Source organism: Paroedura picta, chromosome 1 (assembly GCF_049243985.1).
Source record: "Paroedura picta isolate Pp20150507F chromosome 1, Ppicta_v3.0, whole genome shotgun sequence".
Classification (NCBI taxonomy): Eukaryota; Metazoa; Chordata; class Lepidosauria; order Squamata; family Gekkonidae; genus Paroedura; species Paroedura picta.
Genome location: NC_135369.1, coordinates 90,842,563 through 90,864,311, shown reverse-complemented (window position 1 = coordinate 90,864,311; position 21,749 = coordinate 90,842,563). Strand labels below are relative to the sequence as shown.

Genomic DNA, 21,749 nt, shown 5'->3' with positions numbered 1-21,749 from the left:
ACCGCGTTCTCCCCCCCCCCCCCCAAACCCAAGTTTCCTGGGAGCCCCTTCTCTTCCTCAGAGCGGGGACACCACGCTACACGTGCTCAAAAGGCACTCTCCAGCAGTTCCGCAACCGAGCCGGCATACACACTGAGCTCCAAGACCTTGACTCGAAGACAGACTGGCACTTGAGCTCAAGCCTTCCGCCAGCACCCATACCGGCGCCTCAGACTTCTTTCCGTTCTTACGGACATTCTGCACAAAGATGTTTCTGCGTCCCATGTGTTGTGCTTGACACGGCCTCGGAAACTAGCTGTTGCACTGGACACGGCCAAGCATTCCGACGACGCGCCGCCGAAAACGAGAACGCCTGACGAACTCACGCACAAACTTTTCTCTCCGGGTTCTGCCCGCCGGCCTCAGGCAGCTGAGCGCTCGCGGAGGGGGATGCTGGCGCGGAGAGCTCAGGCGGACCAGCCAGGCGCCCTGGGACAGCCAGATGTGATCGTGGGCAGCTGCCTGCAGCGCAGTCGGCCGCGGCATCCCAAATCCAGGAAGGCGCCGAAGGGGCGCACGGGTCGCGCTGAGCACCTGCTGCAGGCGCGTGTTCGTTCTCGCTCGCTTTCAGCCCCAGGGACGGAAAGGTGCGGAGGCTGCTGGCCGCCCTTCCCTCCGCGCAAAGCGGAGCCGCATCAAGGTGTGTCACTAACGTGCTAACCTGAGAATGGGCGGCTTCGCAGGCTGGCGGCTCCTTTCCGCCCTGGAAAGCAGCGGCATGGTCCAAGCCGGTCGACCTTTTTGTTGCAAGCGGTTGAACAAACCAATGCAAACTCCGCTGGGGCTGTTCGTACGAGCGTAGTCCTTGATCTGCAGGCGGGTTGTTATAGGTCTTGTCTAAGAACAATCCACTTCTCGTTCGCACATGTGCAAGAATCAGTCGCAGCGGAAACTTGACTTCACATTACGGCAAGCTTGGCTATCATTCATCATTAATGGAAATAGACTGTTTTGCCCCCGGTGTTTTTTACTATAAGATTTGTAAAGAAATATTGTTCTCGATTCCTTTAAAAAAATACGACGATCTATTCCTATTGTTTTGGCAAGCTTAGGTAGTGGATTTTGGTTTCTGGTTTCTAAAGAAAGTTTGGAAAGGGAAACAACAGTGTTATAGCTATGTTCTATGCATGCCCCATATTTCTGAACATACCAACAATAGAAATTAAACCTGTTAAACAAAGTTCTGTCTACCAGCCAGGGAGAATCTGCTGCATTTGTAATTGACCAGGACAGCAGTTTTTGAACTATTGCCTAATCAATACACATATTGGCACAGAAGAAATTATTTGCCTCCCTGATTCATCACATTTTTTAAAATTCCTTCAGAGCAACAGCTAATAAAATAGGTTTTCTTTAACCCACAATAATTGCAGTATACTGGAACAACTTTAAGGATTTAAGATTAAGGTCACAAAATCAATCTCTTACCTTTTTTTTCCCCCTGTCATGCTGTTATTTTTTTTGTAGCAAACAAACAATACTGGCCTTGTGTGAACTTTAGCAAACATTCAGATGTGATAGGTGCAATTATAATGTTGAATTTTGTAAATATATTGTGTCATAATTAATACTTTTAATTTTGAAAGCAAATGAGCATGTTCCTGCCCTTTGGCTTGTTGTGCCTACTCAGTACTGGAAATCCTATAGAATTAATGTTAACAATAATAGAGGTCTACATATTAATACCCAATAAATACAAGTTCAAAGGATCTTTACCTTGTATATCAAATTCTAATAGCCGTACGATATTACAGACATTTTATGCTATTAACATTTTAAAAGATAAATCAACCATCTTACATATCACTTATTATTGATCATATGCACAGATATCTTCCATACATAGTTGCGTCTGTCTGAAGAAATTATTTTCCTGATTACAAAAAGAACATGTAGCTATTTTTCAGACTTACTGTTTACTGAACATCAGTAAAATTCACTGCATCTTTCCCCCACATTTATTATTAGAATGTATATATTGCTAAGGCTAACACCATATTTTGATTAAAATCAAGCTATGTACATTTCAAACATATTTACAAAATGTTTTTGAAATAGGAACATTATTTTTTGGGGGTGGGGGAGGGGGTTGAAGATCCAATCATCTGTCTATTATCAACAAGTATAATATATAATTAGTATATAAGTTGTAACAAGTTCTATGTGAAAACACAATATTTTTACTAAATTATATTGTCCCATATTGGAATTATGTCCAGAAGTTTGCTTTTTGTCAAAGAAATTTTAAAATTGTATTATATGGGTCTGATAAACATTTATTTAAACTTCTTGTGTCAGTTACTTATCAATTAATTACAGACTGATCCTATACATGGTTATTTGGTCATTCCCCTCAGTTTGATGGGTAGTTTCTGGCATGTAGTTGTATTGGCCTGAAACAGCAGAACAAAGTTTGAGTCCAGTGGAGCCTCTGAGAACAACATAGTTTTATTCAAGGCATAAGCTTTCATGTGTGCACACTTCATCAGATTCTCAGAACGAAGTGCACATGCACATGAAACCTTACCTGTTCCACATAATATATTTCTGGTACGGCCTTGGAGGAGGAGCGTGTCTCATGGCTTAAGTGCCACTCAGCACTTAATACCCACTCAGGGTGGCTGTCCCGTCCCTGAATGCCTCCTCTGCCAAGCAGCTTGCCTGTCTGTCCAGTAGCGAGCCAACTGCCTTCCGTCCCCCACCCCTGAACATCCCCTCCTCCTTCCACGTCCCTCTGAGGCTAGGAGGCTGCAGATCCCTGCTGCATGAGAGCTGCCCCTGCCAATGAGTTCCCTAAAAGCTGCCTGCAGCCTTTCCAGGGCCTGGAAGGGGTGGGGGGAGACCATCCGCAGAGTTCTTCCATCCCACTAACCCTAACCTAATGGCTGTTGTATTCCTGAATGCAATGGGCTTGGCACCTAATACCTTGAATAAGACATTGTTGGTCTTAAAGGTGCCATCAGACTCAAACTTTGTTCCTCATTTTGATGAAGTTTACTTCCTAGAAAACATGCTTCAGATTGCAACCATAGACATATTAGCTCTTTTTCAAGCACTTAGATGTTCCATATAAAGTTCAGATAATTCTTTTTTCCCCCTGATACCCATAAGCCATACCAGCAGACGCTGAGGCTATACTTATCAACCTGGTCAACAGGTTTCTAAGCAGAAACTATGCACAACAAGTGGTACCTAGGCTGATTCTGCACTTACTTTGTTTATTCCATTGTGGACCCTGCTGAATTCAGATCAATTTGAACTCAGGTCTTTCTCTATCCCACCCCTCCCCATTGAAACAAAAAGTGTTCTGCATGTGATTAGGGAAGCCAAGAGCCTCTTTCTTGAACAGGAGAGGGGAGGATTGGAGACAGCAGAGGAGGGGGAATAAATCCAAGAGGCAAATTTCTGCCAAGAAAAGTTAGGGCTTCCGCTTTAAGAGAAGCCTTGCAACCTGAGAAGAAGGAAGCCTTTGAATTGACTCCCTGGCCAATCAGGGCTTTTCTACAGTGTCGGAGGTTCAAGACACCAAGTTAGTTCTGGAAAAGCAGAGAGCTGCACCTTTACTCGTGCCAATTTTTCAAATATCTACTCCAGGATATCTCAAGGGAAAGGTAGGTTCACTCCGGATCAATCATGCTTGTTGCAGATGAAAAATTTAAATCGCCCCAAATCAAAATGGAAATTGCATTCAGTGAGATGGCAGGGATTGAAATGACCTGGGATTGGAATAAAAGCTCTGTGCAGATTCAGCACTAGTCCTAGAAATATTTTCCCCATTCTGATGCAATACCACTGTACTAAAAACAAACAAAAAATGGAAAATTCCTCCTGGATGCCATATTAATTTCATTTTCTTTACAGTTGTTTGGAAAACCAGAATCATTAAACGATATGGTAAATTCATCTTTATCTGCATAAATTACTGTGTCTTAGTCATGTTGATCTGAAACAGCAGTTCTTCACTATCCAACAAAGTGTGCTTACATAAAACTTGTTGGTCTTAAAGATGCCGCTGGACTTAAATTTTGTTTTGGTGAAGAAGAAGAAGAAGAAGAAGAAGAAGAAGAAGAAGAAGAAGAAGAAGAAGAAGAAGAAGAAGAAGAAGAAGAGTTGGTTCTTATATGCCGCTTTTCCCTACCCGAAGGAGGCTCAAAGCAGCTTACGGTCACCTTCCCTTTCCTCTCCCCACAACAGACACCCTGTGGTGTGGGTGAGGCTGAGAGAGCGCTGATATCACTGCTCAGTCAGAACCGTTTTATCAGTGCCGTCGCAAGCCCAAGGTCACCCAGCCGGTTGCATGTGGGGGAGTGCAGAATCGAACCTGGCACGCCACATTAGAAGTCCGCACTCCTAACCATTACACCAAACTGGCTCTCAAAAAGGATGGGCATACCTTACATACAGCTGAACACTAATATCTGCTGTTATTGTTGCAAATAGGGTAGCCAACAGGCCTGAAGAAATATGTCCTGCCCTATTGATAAAGGGCTATGGAGCTATTATTTAAAATATTGTTATTTAACTCCATGACATGAAAAGCTTTAGCTGCTTATTTCCACTTATTCAGCCTATATTAAAGGTGCATTATATTATTTTTTAGTTGGCAACCCTAGCTGCAAAATGATCCACACTATACAACTCATAAAATTTAGATAATATTATAAGTTGTAGTCCATCTGCAGTCTAACCTGCAGTGCTTTGGTTCGGTACTAGGCATCTTGGTGGAAAGAATATTACTGTGAGATACTGGCATTTTTTAGGTATAAAGCTTTCTGTTTTTGAAGGCCTGCATGGATTTTTGGATTTCCTTGTTTACAAAGTTCAAGCTAGTCACCCACCATCAAAGCAGATTTACTGAAGTTATGACCACTGAACCTGAGTAAATTTTTGATTGAATGTAGATAGAACCGGACTAGTTGTGTTTGTTGTTTGTATTTTTAAATTGTAAATCATATACCAAACATTTTTATTCAATTAAATTTATGTCTCTTTGATATGTTCACTGAATAGTTTTTACATTAAGGTAAGGTGAAGTGTGCCATTGATTAATGATGACTGCAAGAAATTCTACCTGATGGGATTTTCAGGCAAAGGGTGAACAGAGGCAGTTTGCCATTGCCTTCCTCTGCAGATTTTTATATTACAATTTTTAAAACCTTATTTATTTATTTGTTTATTTGTTTATTTGTTTATTTATATGCCTCTCCCTGTTGGAATTTATTCATAATGACACCTCAAACTGAACCCTTCAAAACTAGAAGTCCTCTGGCTGGGGAAGAAGGGACCAGGATGGACGGAATGCAACTTACAGCTGCCCAATCAACCTGGAACCTGGGAGTGATCATTGACATCTTCTTAACAATGGAAGCTCAAGTCACAAAGGTAGCACAGCATTCTTCCATCTACACCAAGCAAAGTTACTAGCACCATATTTGGCACCAGAACACCTAGCCACCATGATCCATGTAATGGTCACCTCTAGATTTAACTACTTTAAGTTAAGAAACCAATATCTTTTGTAGATATTCTTAACTCACTACATATTTTAACAATCCCTCAGAAAGGCCTAATGTCCTCTGTATTTTAATGTATCTCTTTATTGGAATAATTTATTTGAACAAGCAGATTGTAATATAACTATAAATAGTATAATGCAATTTAGTTTGGAATGGTATATATATGCTTTTTTATTGTATGCAAACAATGTCAGCCAAATGTTCTACTTCAAAGAAGATGATGCCCCTAAATGCTTCCACGCTTGAGAGGACAGGCAGGGGGCAGAAGGGCAAAGTCTCAGCTAGCTGCTGACAGCAATTGATTATCTAGTTGCCCATTATTTTCTTAAATGAGACATATTTATTGAACCCAAGATGTTTTTTTTAATTTTTAGAATTCAGTCTAAAGTGAATACTAACAAATCTAAAGTGCTGTTTTTTTCTGATTTATTTCTGGAATCTATTAACAATTTTCATTATGCTACATGTTGATTTACCCTCACACTTCGCTTATAACTATGAACTGATTACTTCCATTCCATGACTTTGTAGCTGAGGAAGTGTGTGTGCACACAAAAGCTCACATGAATAAAACTTTGGTGGTCTTAAAGGTGCCACTGGACTCTAACTTGGACTGTTTCTGCACGAGGAATTCGTCTCTGGACAGCCTCTGGTTGCTGGAGGGTTTTAGAGCCCTCTCCACATGATGTCATCTGCATCCCAAGGCTGTCCAGGGGATGGCTCAAGTTTTGGCCAGTTTTGCCTCGAGATGAGAGAAATCGCCAAAACTGGATTTGCCACTTGTTATCTCATCAGGGAGCAACCAGGGGCAAGCCTGCATGGGGGAGGGTGGAAAGTACAATAGTCTCTGTAGCATTGTCCTGCCCTTGCACTCACACCCCCCCCCCTCCATTTCTTGTTCAGAGAATTTTTCTAATGGTTGTGGGACCACAAAGGTAAAATAAATCTTATTTAAAGTGTCCGGAGTCTTTTTGGGATCAGGCAGGCAAAACACAGTCCCATTTGTGATTTCTGGTGGTAGGGAATGCATGGGGAAAGGCGGGGGCGGGGGTGCGTTTTGAAGCAGCCCTCTCCTGATCAGCCTGGTGTCTGTGCACTTTGTTTTTAATCTCCCTGTTGACACAAAATCATTCTTTGGGGTACAATTACCATTTCCAGCCTCTCACAAATCTACCCAGAGTCCAAAACACCACAAATCCCAAAGGGGGGTGCTGTATTGTTCTGGGTTTCTGCATAGCAACGCAAAAGTATTAATTTTTATTTATAATGTTTCTGTGTTTTGTCATTACCGCATAGCAACATGGAAGTGCCTTTAAAAAAATTAATTTCAGGGTTGGGGGGGGGGGAGAAAGTTTCAGTCCGCAAGAGAACCACTGTGCAGTGATTGGCAGCTTACTGTGATTGATAAGCCAGCAAGCAGGAGGAGAAATTCGGCTTGTTTTCCCCTGCAGCCTCCTTGGGAGGCATAAAGCCATGATGATCCAGAGGGAACATGCGGGAGGGGTCTTCCATGAGGAGGTGTACAAACGAGGGGCTTACAACTGTGCGTGTGTGTTTGCAAGGAGGAAAGCAGCACAAGGTTTGGGCCTCCATGCTGAAACGGTCTTTGTTCTGCTGCTTCAAACTAACATGGTTACCCACTTGAACAAAATGCACCTGTAAGACTGCTTACTAGATACACTTCTATGGGACGCAACTTACCAGTATTAAAATAATCCTAGTGTTTACCCATTCATTTCTGAGTGTTTAATATCTTTAATTTGAAGATACTTGCCTTTAAACCCCTACATGGCCTGAGACCATGGTACCTGAGATTGCCTTCTTCCATGTGTACCTGCCATGCTGTATACATGGCCCTTCTATGTGTACCTTGTTTTTCAGAAGATGAATTAGGCTTTCTGTTTGGTGACTATGGTATTCTCTTTCTGCAGCCACTCACCTGGTGCCTACACTTTTGTCTTTTAGTCACCAGGTGTAGAATTTTTTTATTTTCCCAGGCTACTGGCAATAATTAGTGTTTGAGCTGGCTCTGTTCAATCTCACTGGCTAAGTACCTTTAAATATAGTCCAGCTATTTTCTTTTTAACAGCTGAAAATATTATTTTAATTTCTTATTGGTAGGATTATTAGTTAGAGTTACTGAAACATTTTAATTGATGTTCGTTTTAGGCTTTATTGGTGTTATTGTAAACCAAGAACCTTTGTTATGAGGCAGTTGAAAACTAACATCATAATGAATAAATGGGCTCTCCAAATACTTCCTCTTTTTTAATTATCAAGCCTTCTCAATGTATAACATAGACAGAAACTTTAACATAAAAGCATTTCTGTTATTCATACCTTCAGGGCAGACTGATAAAAGAAAATGGAAGGGAAATCAGAATAAAGTGGGACAGCAAGCTGCTAGAAGCTCCCAGAAGGAGTTATCACAGGGATCTAGGGAAACAAAACGGTCACTTAAAATTAGAACTTCCCCTTCTAACTTTTAACACATTCAATCAAATGAACATGCTATCAGGAACAATCCAACAGGATTGGATGGTCCCTTTTGGTAACTCTTCTTTGTTTACCCACCAAAAGCAAACAGAAAAACTAAGTGCTGACTATGTTCTATGTTCACTACGTTTACTATGTTCTAGTTATATATTTTTCTTTCTCTTTTCTGTATTATGTTATAAAACTTAATAAAGAATATTTTTTAAAAAGAAGAAAAACTAAGTGCTAGGAAAATGCAACTCCTTTGCAACTAACATGCCAACTACTGGGAAAACAGATTGCTCTGTACTAGATGAGCAAACTAGGGGAATGTCAACTGGACCCCCCAGCAGCAATTTAGCTCATCTTCAGAGGTGTTTATTTAGAGATATTTTATAATACATATACTTTTCAGTTTCAACCTCCACATTAACAGCTATGCATTCAGTTTTGGAAGATCTATCAAAGATAGACTATGCAGTAATGGACATGAACTGGGAAAATGCAGTGTGTTGATCCACAAACCAAAACAGAAATGCAGCTGAACCAGGAGGTTCATTTGCAAACCTAATCTGTTCATGGCCCCACAGACCCCATTGAATTGGGACCAGAGTGCATTTAAACAGGGTTTGCAGAAAATCTGAAAAACAGCTGAGCAACAGGGAGCAGCTGCTTTTCAGGCTGTTTAAAGGGACTTGTTGAATATAAATGTATCCCAATCAAAGTAAATAACACTGTACTTAATAGACAGTGTCCCCAAAACTATTCAATGTGACAGAAGGATTGTTGGAGATATATACAATTATGATATGTAATCTGTTTTTCCCCTTTCTATATTTCCTTTATATGTTTACTGCTTTTTCTAATATAACACACAAACACCCGAAGTTTAAAGAGACTTTACAAAACAGCCTGAAATAGGTGAGCAGTAGAGAATACTTCCCATCATTCAGGTGTTTTGTGGGGAACAAAAAGCAAATTTTTAAAGGAACGTAGAATCTCTTTAAACTCTTGCTTTTTGCTGTAGCCCTGAACTGCCATGAACCACTACAAACTGATTTAAAAGTTTATGGAAGTTTATGAGCGTAGACCAATCATGAATTTTAGTTAGTATATCACGAACAGGTCAAAATTCATGACATCCCTAATAATAGTCATTTCACTGTGAGAACTTATAGACTCCATTACCACTGTTTTAATGCTGACTTTTGTGTCTATGACTATCAGTTGTTATTGCATTGTAATTTATACTTGTAAACAATTGTGTAATGTGAGTAATCTGCTTAATACTGAATCTAAACCCTGCCAGGTCAGTGCCAATCCTCAAGGAGCAAACCCAAAGAGCATATTTAACAAGAATTTATGAAAGCTAAGGAAATGACATGAATCATCAGTGCTAGTGTGAGTTGAGATCTAAAGATCAACTGTAAGGATTTGAGTATCCCTATTGAAATCCACCCCCCCCACAAACACACACACAGAAGACAGCCATAACAAATGACCTAATTTGCTTAGAAAAATCTTTGGAAGATTCCAAATGGATATGTCCTGTGATTTGAAGCTTAAGCTCTTTGTCCAAAGAGGATGCCAGTAGCCAGACTGTTTCAATGAAAAACCCAAGCCACTTAATACTCTTTATTAGGATCAATTACAGTGACACAAACAGAGTACAAGCTTTTGAGTTTTGCAGAACTCTTTGTCATGCTGGATGTTTAAAGGAGGAGATGACTCAGCCCATGATCTTAAGGTCTTATCTTTTAAGTAGCCTGTGTGAAATACTCAGCAGGTATCCTGATTTGAAAATGAAACTGCTACCTGGCTTTGAGGAGCAGAGCTCATAGCACAATACATTTAATTGTGTCTAGGTCATAACAGGATTCTTTGTTTCCTCTCACTCTACAGCTTTGAAGTTTTACCAACAGATTATCAAATACTCCAGACACTGGCTACTGGCATCTTTCATAAGAAAGCCAGCATGGTGTAGTGGTTAAGAGTGGTGGCTTCTAATCTGGCAAGCTGGGTTTGATTTCCCACTCTTCTACATGAAGCCTGTTGGGTGCCCTTGGGTCCCTCACATCCTGCTGTTCTGACTGAGCGGTAATATCAGGGCTTTCTTAGTCTCACCTACCTCACAAGGTGTCTGTTGTGGGGAGAAGAAAGGGAAGGTGACTGTGAACCATTTTGAGAGTCCTTCGGGGAGAGAAAAGCAGAGTATAAAAACAGCTCTCCTTTTTCTACATAACAAACGTCTTAATTTTATTTTGTGTGAAAATACAGTAAAACCATCCCACTAGAGGTGTTTGGATTCCCTCCTCCCCATTTGACAGTCTTGCAAGAAGCAGTAAATGTCTTTCACTGAATCATAGTTTATAATTTGTGCTGTAGCAGAAGAAAATATGTTCTGATAGACGTGGAGTCTGTTATGGAATGTTCCTAAGAAATTAGACATAATGCCCATTGTATCCAGTTAGTTATCATATTTACTGTATTTGTTTTAATTTCTCTTACACTTTTCTCTATTCAAAGTGGCAAAAATTAAATCATCAAAACAAATACTTATACTTCTTACATTAAAAAATAACAGCCAAATAAGCAATTCTGATTTCACAGTAGCATCAACTTCAGAGTATCCACAACTAGCTTCTCCTTCTACTTAGCCAACCTAGAGTTGCAACAGTAATTGTAGTAGGTCTATACATGCTTCTCTTATTCAACTTCAGTAGCTTTCAAACTATCATTTGTGCCCCTTTACATTTGGACTGACACAGCCTTTTATGCATCACAGGGAATCTGCGCAACCCAACAGCAACACAGGAATGCTGTTAGAATGTTATTTATGATTTAGAGATTTATTTAGGAAAAATAGAACTTAACATTTATTTATTTGTTCAAGAGGGCATTTATTTCCAGTTTGAAAAATAGTCAAAGAGTCCCTGTGGGCTCCCAGTGCTAGTGTGCACAAGAGAACAGTCGTATGTTTATTAGAATACTGCTTATCATTTTGCAACACACATATCTAAAATCACGCAAACAGGGAAAAAAACTGGCTTATCTAACATTTATTTATTCGATTCGATTTTTATACTGCTCTTCCATACGATCAACAGTATGGAACGTCGTGGAATACATAGAACATGATACATTAAATAACAGTCACAACACAGCACATCAGTAACAATTCTAACAGTAAATATAAGTTCAACAGATTACCATAATTAATTCATTGAGCAATTTTAAATAGAACAACTTTAACAGAACCCCTAGGGAGGTCAGAATCATTTAGTCTGACTTGAGGGGAACCACCGGATGTCTTTAGGCCGGATTAACCTCAGTCAAATGCCTGATGGAGGAGCTCTCTTTTGCAAGCCCTGCAGAATTCTGGAAGTTTGACCAGGGCTCTGATCTCTTCAGGGAGCTTGTCCCACCAAGTGGGGCCAGTACAGTGAAAGCAGCGCGATTTCCTGTGTCTCCATGGGGAACATTTTTAGGTGAAGAACCAGGTCTACCCCGGATTACTGTCTCTTCACAGGGTAGAATGTGTCTTCTGGGGGGAATCTGCCTTCTGGGGGGGGCAGCAGGGGGTTATTTGCACAACGGTAGGATTGCAACTGCTTTGGAGAGCAGTTTCTGTAGCATTATACCCCACAAACCCTGCCCTCTCCAGGCACCACCAATGGCATATCTAGGGTGAGGCAAGCAGGGAATGTGCCCTGGAAAGTGCCAACAGCTTTCGCAGCCCTATGCTAAGGAAGAGTCTACTTCACTGCCTGCTAACACATCTACTCACCTGAAGGTGGCGGCCCAGACATGGCTGTCCAGTTTATCAAGGGCAATGGGTGGGGCCAGCCAGCCAGCACTGAGATGACACCACACCTTAGCCCCATCTGAAAGAGGAGTGTGGGCAAGGGGAGGAGGCTGATCAATGGAGCCAACTGGCAGGGGTCTGGCACTTTCTCTGACCATGCAAAGCCCTGGTCATTGTGCTAGCCCCCCTTCTAGTCCACAACCAGCCACACTTTGTACCAGCTTGGGGGTCCCCGAGCAGAGCAGAGGTATTTTGGGACCACTTGTAGCCCCCCCCCACCAGAGACAATGCTCACTCAAATGGCAGCAGCTGCTCCATTTGGGCCAGCTCTTCAGCTGCAATGGGGAGTGCCTGCGGGGCATCCCTGCCACTCTTCCAAGCTCCTGCCATGGCACACCGCCCTGTCACCTCTGGGCCTGGTAGGGTGGCCTGTGACAGATGGCTGTACTCTGGCTAGAAATAGCCTCTGGCACACCAACTGCCTTTTCAGGAATCTTGGAGAATGCCTAGCGCAGGGTGGGGGTTTCTTTGGGGGAGGAAGGAGCGTCAGTAGCCTGCTCAAAGAGCACCTCTATTGTACTGTTCTGGGAAGTGGCCAGCGTAAGGCCCCCTTGATGGGAACTGCCCCTCCCCTGGGCCAAGCATCAGCAGAGGATGACCAGAGGCCCACCCACCACTTGCCTCTCAAGTTCTAAAATATGCAGGTATCTTGTTCATATCTGATACCCCAAGGCCATCTCCCAATTCAGCTCAAGCCAGCAGCAGGGCACCTCCACCAAAGTTGATTGACTTTGGAAAAGTCAAAAAAAGTCAAAAAACCTTTGGAGCCTGATGAGGAGGCTGTGATGGGTGGCTTCAGTCTCTTGGCCAGGTGGAAGAAAGAAGCAAGAAAAGAAACCCAAAGGCTCTTCCACAGCTGCAAGGGTGCACTGGGCTTGGGTTTCCTTTGTGGCTTTGCCCTGCAACAGCCAGCCGGGGCACACTGCCTTGTGCTGGCCTGCCTGTCCTTTCTGCAGCTGTGGTCAGAGCCCCTATGAGAAGCGCAAGGAAAACGTCTCTGGTAAGCTACAGGGGGAAGCTCCCTTGTCACCAAGTCCTGTGCACCTGCCTGCCCCAGGTGCCAAACAAGCTCCACCCCAAATATCCCAACTCCAATTTGGCAACCCTAGTCCAACACACTGGAATGCACTTCTAGTGAAAGCACAGATTGCCTCCTGTCATGTCAGTTTACAGGAAGGGCAGCTAAAATGGGGCAATGCTGGGTCTTCTTGGCTGGGCTGTTGTATATTGTTGTTATATTTGTATTGGTGTTGTGCTATGTCTTGAGTCCTTTTTTTTTTTAAGAAAGGTGATCTACCAACAGTTTTAATAAATCAATTAGATTGGGGTATCTTAATCACAGCAATACATCACATCCTTAACCAGATTCACATAGAAGTAAATCCTTTGACATCAATGGAGCTTCAAAAAGTGGTTATATAAGAAACATAAACCTCTTGAATAGAAAAGGAACGTTTGCTACACTAACAATAAAGTATGAATGACTAGGAAATAGAGTTAAACAGATCTAAGAGTAAACAGCTACATCCAAAATCAATAAATATACTTTGGATACTATATATCCAAAATGAATCAATATAAATATGCCCTGCCATTTAATAGAGGGTTCATGGGTGTGTAAATGAGCAGCCTGTAGCTTTTCATGGCATGGAGGTAAATAACAGCACCTAGTAAATAAAAGCCAATTAAGCCTTTATTACTTACCTTAACCTTCAAGAAGTTAACAAACCAATCTCAGTCTTGCTTGTATAAATGGACAGGCATTTTAATAACTTTCAGAATTACTCAGAAAGTATTTTGTTGAAAGAACTATAACATGAAAGCAATTGGAAATAAAGCCTAAAACAACGGATGTGATTCATTTAAAAGATTATGCAGAATGCAGAAGGCTGAATGTTTTAATTCTGAGCAAAGTATGATTAAGAGGGAGATGTTTCAGATTTCTACTGATGATTTTAGTAAACATTTCTCTGCAATGTGAGCACTAAATATCTGTTACTTACCTCGACTAATCATAAAGTATTTTAATCTGCTCTGAAGGATGGCTGTGCAGCCCATTCCTGTCTGCTAACAGATCTTGATTATTTTTGAAAGTTGTAAACCTGATGCATCAATATCAAAAGCAATCCTAAACAGTTTACTGAGAAGTAATTTCCACAATATTCAATGACTTCTATGCTCAGAAAAGTGCTCTTAGTATTGCAGCCAACATCTATCTGTGCTGGCAAGCCAAATCTTGACCACAAATTTACCAGGTAGCTGCTTCTGGTGGAATGTCTCCCACTGGTGGGCCCACGTTTCCATCCTTGATTCTCAGACCAGTAGGAAAAAGATCTGGTGGTAGAAATGAGGTTGAGTGACATCAAGTCTGCCCAAAGCACAGGATGTGGCAAAAGCAAGTCAGGAGACTCTCCACCTGTCTTCAAAAACTCCATGGTCAGTATCATGGAACTTTCAGGGGCATCATGCATTGTGCAATGTCATTCCCACCCCTTCTCCCCACCCCTAGAGCTCCCGAGGATACTAGCCTAGCATCCCTAGCATAGCAAGATCCAGCATCTCATCACAATCCCCAAGGAGAACTTTCTTTTTCAAAACAATAATGAAAATGATTAATAAACTATTAATCCGGTTCTGGTATCAAATGTATGTGTTGTTTACTGAAAGGAACTGACTGAGTGCTGTTATGGTAGACAGTGACCTACAGAGACATGCACTGCAGTTATTTTGCAAACTTTCCTTTTAGCAGCTCTTCCCTCCCTGTCCACTCTGTACTGCACTCCATTAGGAACAGTTGAAATTGAGGAGTAGGACAGAATTTTCCCACAAACACTCGATTTTGAATGCTATGAACATCTGCTAACCACCTTTTCAAACACAAACTTCAGCCTTCTTATGTAGGAAGATCTATAACTGGCTATCCCAACATGGGCATTTTTGCATTACAAGCAACTATTACAGCTTCAAGTAGTAGAAGTGGAAAAACAAGTCAGCACTCTCCCTTTGTCACTTGTGCCATTTTATTTATTAAAATACTGTCCCTAGCTTCCCGTTCTCCTTGGTCTTAAAAAAGTGCTAGTTTATTCATTATTTTTCAGATAAACAACGGTAACTCTGGGGCAAGTGGTCTACCAAAACTTGCGATAAGTCCACTCGGACTTCAAACCCAGCAAGGACTACTGACAACCTTATTCCTACATAGAAGAAAATGAACAGTAGTAGTATGAGATACAAATCTGGATCGAAGCATTTAATCACGATCTAGAAACACTCCATGCCTCCTTCCTCAGGTCATTATTCCAAGTCCCTAGAAATGTGGCTAATGACATCTTAATTGCTGAACTGGGCCAACAGAGACTTGAAACCAGAGCCTGGTCTCTTACCGTTAGATACTGGATCAGTTTTCATTTTAGGACTCATTCAAATAACTTTTTAGCTGCCCTGCTAAGCGATCCCCATAACTTCAATTGGTCTCATAGACTCTCTAACAAACTCCTCTCATTGGACTTAGACATACATTCTTTGACGGACCACGAGGAGAAAAGTATTTATAAGTGTATAGTAAGGAGACTAGAGGACATTGAATATCAATCCTTACTGTCATTTACTTCTCCATCCTGCTCTCCCCGTGTATGGAATATTGTCCCGCTATATAAAGTTATCCCCCCCTACCTGACTATCATTGAAGCTTTCTCTGACAGGAAAGCACTCTTATTTGCTCGGCTGAACTCTTTCCCCTCTAATGTTCTTTTAGGAAGGTTTAACCGCATTCATTTAGCGGAGAGACTATGTTTTCACGGTTGTATGGTCCCTGATCTCCTTCCACACATTATTACGTTCTGCCCTAAATTTTCTCTATACCGCCAGGGGGTATCCGACATTCTATCTTCCTTTCATTTCCATAGTAACGAAACGGCCGCGATCAATAAATTACTTGATAGCAAGGATCCTGAGCAGATCGCCCGCATTGTAAAATTTTTAGCAAAGGTTTTTAGAATAAATTCCTTGATTTTAACAAAATTGAGTAACTCTGTCTGATTCTTATAATTGTACTATTTTGTATTTCCATACCTGTATTGTTTTTTATGCCAATAAAGGCTTTTGTTGTTGTTGTTGTTAGTAGTAGTCTTCTTGATCTTGAAGACCAAGGACATTCCAGGAAATTAGCAAGGTGGGTATTTGGAAAGATTTTGTTTAAAGATAAAAACTGTGTTCATTTAATGCTTTCCTTGAAGCCCCGTCTGAAGAAATAGCTCCAATAATGCAATCTCCAGGGAAAGATGACAGCAAGACAGGAATGAACAACTATTTCACAGTGTCAGCTATGGTTGGCATGTCAGCAGTTATGTAAGCTGTTCCCAAAGCAACTGTGGGAACTCTCCCGTTCACTGAGTGAAGGTGCTGGGAATGGAAAAAACAACAACAACAGGGTATTCCACCCTCCACTCTTAACTGTAGTTCCAAGAAGATATACCCATGAAACATCACAACGTTTATTTTAAAACCTGAACAGCAGATATCCATTCTAAATGGCTGCAATTTATAACTAGGCTTTCTCAGAAATAGATCACAACCTCCAATGGTGACTGAAGTCACAAACCACTAGGGCAGGGATTCCTAACCAGGGGTACATGGGGGCTCTAGAAGGCATCTGTGGCCTTTCCTGTCCCTCCTTAATCGACTCAGCCATAAGCTAGGGAACTGGCTGTTTCCATTACTCCCCCTCCCCCAGTCCCGAGCATGAGTGCATTCTCTCATGGTTTTTGCTCCTGGGAGAGGGTGGAGCCTGCATGCCTACTTCCACCTTAAACTGCCTCCTGTCTCTCCCCCTGCTTCAGTCCTCTCTGAGTCTGCCTGTTAATATGGATGGTGATGTCACTTCCAGTGACATGTCACATCTGGGGGCATGGCAGGGAGGGCTGGCCAGCTAACATTACTTCCGGGGCACCTAGAAGCCTGGAAAATTATTTCAGGGGCTCCTCCATGGTCAAAAGTTTGAAAAAGGCTGCATTAGGATATGGTATTGAACACAGAAAATGCTACATAGCATAAGTTAGGAAGTGAACAGTACTGAGGACAAAACCTGCCAACATGAACTCAGTAATGAATGAGGAACACAGTCAGGAATCTTTCAGTTGAGGATAAAATCACAAAGGTAGCTCATTCTTCCATCTGCACCAGGCAAAGCTACCAGCATCCTACCTGGCCCAGAAGAGCTTGCCAGGGTAGATCACTGTAACTCACTTTATGTGGAGCTACCCTTGACCCTGACCCAGAAATTATAGCTGGTGCAAAACATGGATGCCTGGGTCATGAGAAGAATACCATGAAGGGCACATATCCTTGAACAGCTGAATTGCTATCCAGTAGAGTTCTGGATCTATGTCTGGGAGACCACCTCTACCACTATGTCCCCTAGAGAGCATTTTGATCATCTAGTACAAATTTACTGGTACGTTTTCAGCCCTGGTTTTAACCTAGTGGAATTAGCTGCTGCCTGAAACTAGGCCCTGAAAGAGCTATTACAATTCCACAAGGCCTGCAAGGCAGCACTCTTTCACTAGACCTATGGTTGAGGCCAGGGTAGCCTACTGAGTGATCTTCTGATCCTCACAGTTCTTCTCCACTCTTTTTCCCCATATCTCTGAGATACCTACCATATCCAACAGGTGGGGTAGAAAGCATTACAGAAGAATATTGGGGGGGGGGGGGGAATGGGTAGTAGATAGCTAATTAACCAAATCAATTGCTGGATAGAATTGGTAATTCTTAGTCTTGAATTTTTAGAATTTTGATATGTAATCGATCTATCTATTATTAATATGTTGCAAACTGCCTCGAGCCCAGTGGGAGAGAGGCGGTCTAGAAATATTCTAATAATAATAACAACATGGCGGCCACCATTACCAGCATGCCACTGATTGCTGCAGAGTGGGACTCTGGCAACGGAAAAGGAGAAGCCCAGCTTCCTTGAATGTGGCCCCCACTAACTTCCAGCTGAGCTGCTCAGGGAGGTGCGGCCATGGGCATGGGGACGCTGTTCCTGGATGCCCATATAAGGAAAGGCTCCTGGGAGTGTGGCCTATTTCCCTCTTTTGAGGGGCCTCTGAGCTACTTCCCTCCTGCCCACTCTAATTGTCTGTCATTGTTTCTTTCAATTTGTCTATTTGTTTTGTCTCATGCGTTTTTCTATTATATTGTTATTTGTTACAGCTGGCAGTTAGGCTTATGGGGCAATATCCTTTGGGGTGGAGCCCACACCTGCATGCCACACTGTGCCAGGATTGGGGCCTCCTTCAGAGGCTGAGTGCATACTGAGATGCAGTGCCTCTCTGAGTTGGAGAGATGGCTGCCTTGCATTGCAGATGGCTGGGAGGAGCCCTAATAAAGGCTGATGACTGCAGGGCTCCTTCCTCATGTCTCCTCCCATTTGCCCAATATGCCTGGTGATCTGGGGGAGCTTGACCTGCATATCGTTCAATCCCTATGGGTGGCCTACTGACGTGGGTGACCTCCTTGTGGTTGGCTGGCTGCAGGGAGGTGGGATCTACCCATGGTTTGCTGTTGCTTATTTGCATAACAATAAAGTTGTGACCAAATGTAAAGCCAAATTTGATCATGTCCGTGTCCTTTATATGATCAAGAGGATGTCCCCTTGCAATGCAATAAATATAATGAATTCCTGTAATTCAAAGTATATATTCTTAGATGGGGCTATTAGGCAGAAACCTTGCAAAATGTGGAAGTAATCAAAGCAAACTGATGGCGTTGACAGTCATTTACAACTTTATTGTCCTACTAGCAAGAAAGCCCATTGCAAGCAGGAATGTGATGGATGCTAGGATCCAGGGGAAACCAGGAGGTGCAGATCTCTCTCTTTGTCTCTCTCTTCCTCTCGCTGCTTCATGTCTCAGTGTGCCTCGCAGCAGGAGGTAGAGAAGATAATCAGGGCTGGTTTTTAGGAGAGAAGGAGGCTCTCCTAAAAACCAGCTGCTGTGCAGTTTGGGGCTCTCTCTGTCTGTCTGTCTGTCTGTCTGTCTGTCTGTCTCTCTCTCTCTCTCTATCGCAGCAGGGACGGCTCTCTCTATGTCTCTGTCAGCAACTTGGAACAGCTCTCTTTGTGTCTCTGCCTCCCTCACAGCAGGAGCGATAGGAGGGAATGAGGGCTCGTGTTTGGTCTGGCAGGGCTTTGTTTGTCTCTCTCTGTCTCTGGCATGTCTGAGAGGAACGTGGCTAGCATCCAGGGAGGGAGGGCGGGAGCTGTAGGGGCAGGGCCAATCAAGGTGCAGCCAGCATTGATTGGCCCTATTCCAGCTCGGACAGCCGGACACGTTCCACCCCCCAGGCTGTTTCACAAATATATATAGGAACCATTTTCTTCCTTACACTCTTCCATACACAAAATGAATTGCATTGGAACAACCCAGCTCTTGTGGATGGAAGCCAAGGAAGTAAAAAAGCATAGTTACATTCCTAAATAGAAGACATTAGTTTTGTCCAGATGGGGGAGCTATACACACTTGCACATCCATTGGCCATATTGCCATTGTTATCAGCTATCAAACTCTGCTTAACCAGTGCAGCCAAATAATCTGCCAGAAAATAGTCACCTTTCAGCTCTATAACATACTGGCCTATATTTGACCACACCGTTTCATGATTCCCCACAATTCCCTTTGAGGTATCCAATTTGGGTATTACTCCAAAATAATAGATTCAAATGAGTAACCGTGTTGGTCTGAAGTAGTACAATAAAATCAGAGTCCGGTAGCACCTTTAAAACCAACAAAGATTTATTCAAGGCGTGAGCTTTCGAGTGCAAGCAGTCTTATTTGCAGAAGTTGGTTCAGCTATTTCAATGGATTCCCCCTCTCATTGTACTTGGCCCCCTGTGCTGTTCTTGGAGTTCTAAAGATGTCTAGGAACAAACTAATGGGCAGTTTAATCAGCTACAGCAAGAGGAAGAAGCAGGGAAGTCCTGCTCCGTGAAGTTGGCTGGATGAGTTTCACTATTCTCGGAAACAGGAATTGATCTTGAAAGTTCAAATCTGATGACCTATTCAATAGCAGTACCATCCTAAAAATATTTTCATGAGATTATGCTCCATTGAAGAGACCTGAGTAGGATTCTGACTGAGTAGACCTGCTTACTGTAGCTATTCCATAAAAAAATTTAACAGCAATCAGGCCACAAACTGAATGGCAATGATTTATGCATGCAGTTAGGAATTGTCCTATTGGTCTTTGTAGTTTCCTACCAAGTATCGTGGGATCCTAGTTAAGTAAAACAGGCCTATTTCTAATATAGTGATTCCTGGCAATGTCCATTCACCGTGGCATGGCAGGCAGGGCAGTGAGACTTGGGCTGAGGGTTTGTTACCTCAGTATAAAGGTAAAGGTAAAGGTATCCCCTGTGCAAGCACCGAGTCATGTCTGACCCTTGGGGTGACGCCCTCTAGCGTTTTCTTGGCGGACTCAATACGGGGTGGTTTGCCAGTGCCTTCCCCAGTCATTACCGTTTACCCCCCAGCAAGCTGGGTACTCATTTTACCGACCTCGGAAGGATGGAAGGCTGAGTCAACCTTGAGCCGGCTGCTGGGACTGAACTCCCAACCTCATGGGCAAAGCTTTCAGGCGGCTGCCTTACCACTCTGCGCCACAAGAGGCCCTCAAGTATATGTCCCTCAGTATATGTCACCCTTATTCCAAATTTCCATGGCTTTTTCCATGTCACGGAGCCAGCAGAGCACCCTTGAACTAACCTCTCAGCTAAACCACATTGCCTAAACTATTTTCAAGAAGGACAGTGTGCAAACTAATTTTAATAATTTTAATATAGTTTTTAGACCTCTTTAAAAATGTTTCATGATTTATATACACAAGTCCCAATCATTTGCTACAAACACAAGTGTGCTAGCAATTAGGAATCCTAAATAGTGTGTTAGTTAGATGGCAATGAAGTTGGTGGAAGATGGAAATAACTTGCTTAGTTTTTTTTAAACGGAACCATCAAATAAGTATCTGACGATGCTGAGCATTGTATTTTCATGTTTACATCTGTACAGTGTCAAAACCAGAACTGAGCATCTGGTTATTATCAAAAATGGGGAAGTAAAATTTGTTAAACAGGCTGCATAATTTCTACATACACTAAATCAATTTGAGCATTGCATTAAGGAAGACACAAACAAACTTTCCCAAAAGTTCAAGATTCTTCCTGCAGAGTTTTAAATAAAATGTTTGTCACATCCAAGAAGGGGGAGGGAGAGAGAGAAAAGTGGTTTTAAACACAGGAGGAACTTGCCTGGAAAAAGTGCTTCACTATTAAAACTAGCAGGATGCTACATTATTTGAAGTAATTTTAACCTTGCCATACACTGAAAAAGTAGTGACATCTGTAAAACAGGGCAGAGAGATCAGTGTGAAAACATTTTAAGGAGCCATATAACACATTAGAACAATTTATTGCTAAATTCAGAACCCCATCCTAAACTTTGGCTTAAAAGGATTTCACAGGATGACTAAATTCTATGCCAGTATATTCCAGAGATATGTAGGCATAACCGAAAGAAATGTGAGAAGTGAGTTCCACCCCCACCATATTGGTAGTACACTGGTCAGAGGGCTATGCTAGCATACAACTTGGTGGTCAGGCATGTTGTGAGTGACATAGGACCTCTCAATTTCCAAATCTTTCTAACCACGGATATGCTCCCAATGCGATGCAACATTATACCAATCAAAATAGGAGTATCTTAGATCAATCCTATAAGGAATTTTTCCCTATGCAGGAGGGAAAATTCAATTGCCTTTCTCATGGCTACTATTCCAAAACCAGGCACCAATACGGTCAG

The 21,749-nt window shown here is 42.3% G+C and overlaps 1 protein-coding gene across 1 annotated transcript in view; it reads right to left on the bottom strand.

The window, feature by feature from the left end:
- PDE10A (phosphodiesterase 10A) overlaps nt 1-21,749 on the bottom strand; it is a 318,318-nt gene that overhangs the window by 183,814 nt on the left and 112,755 nt on the right. The gene's annotated exons all lie outside the window — the stretch shown is intronic.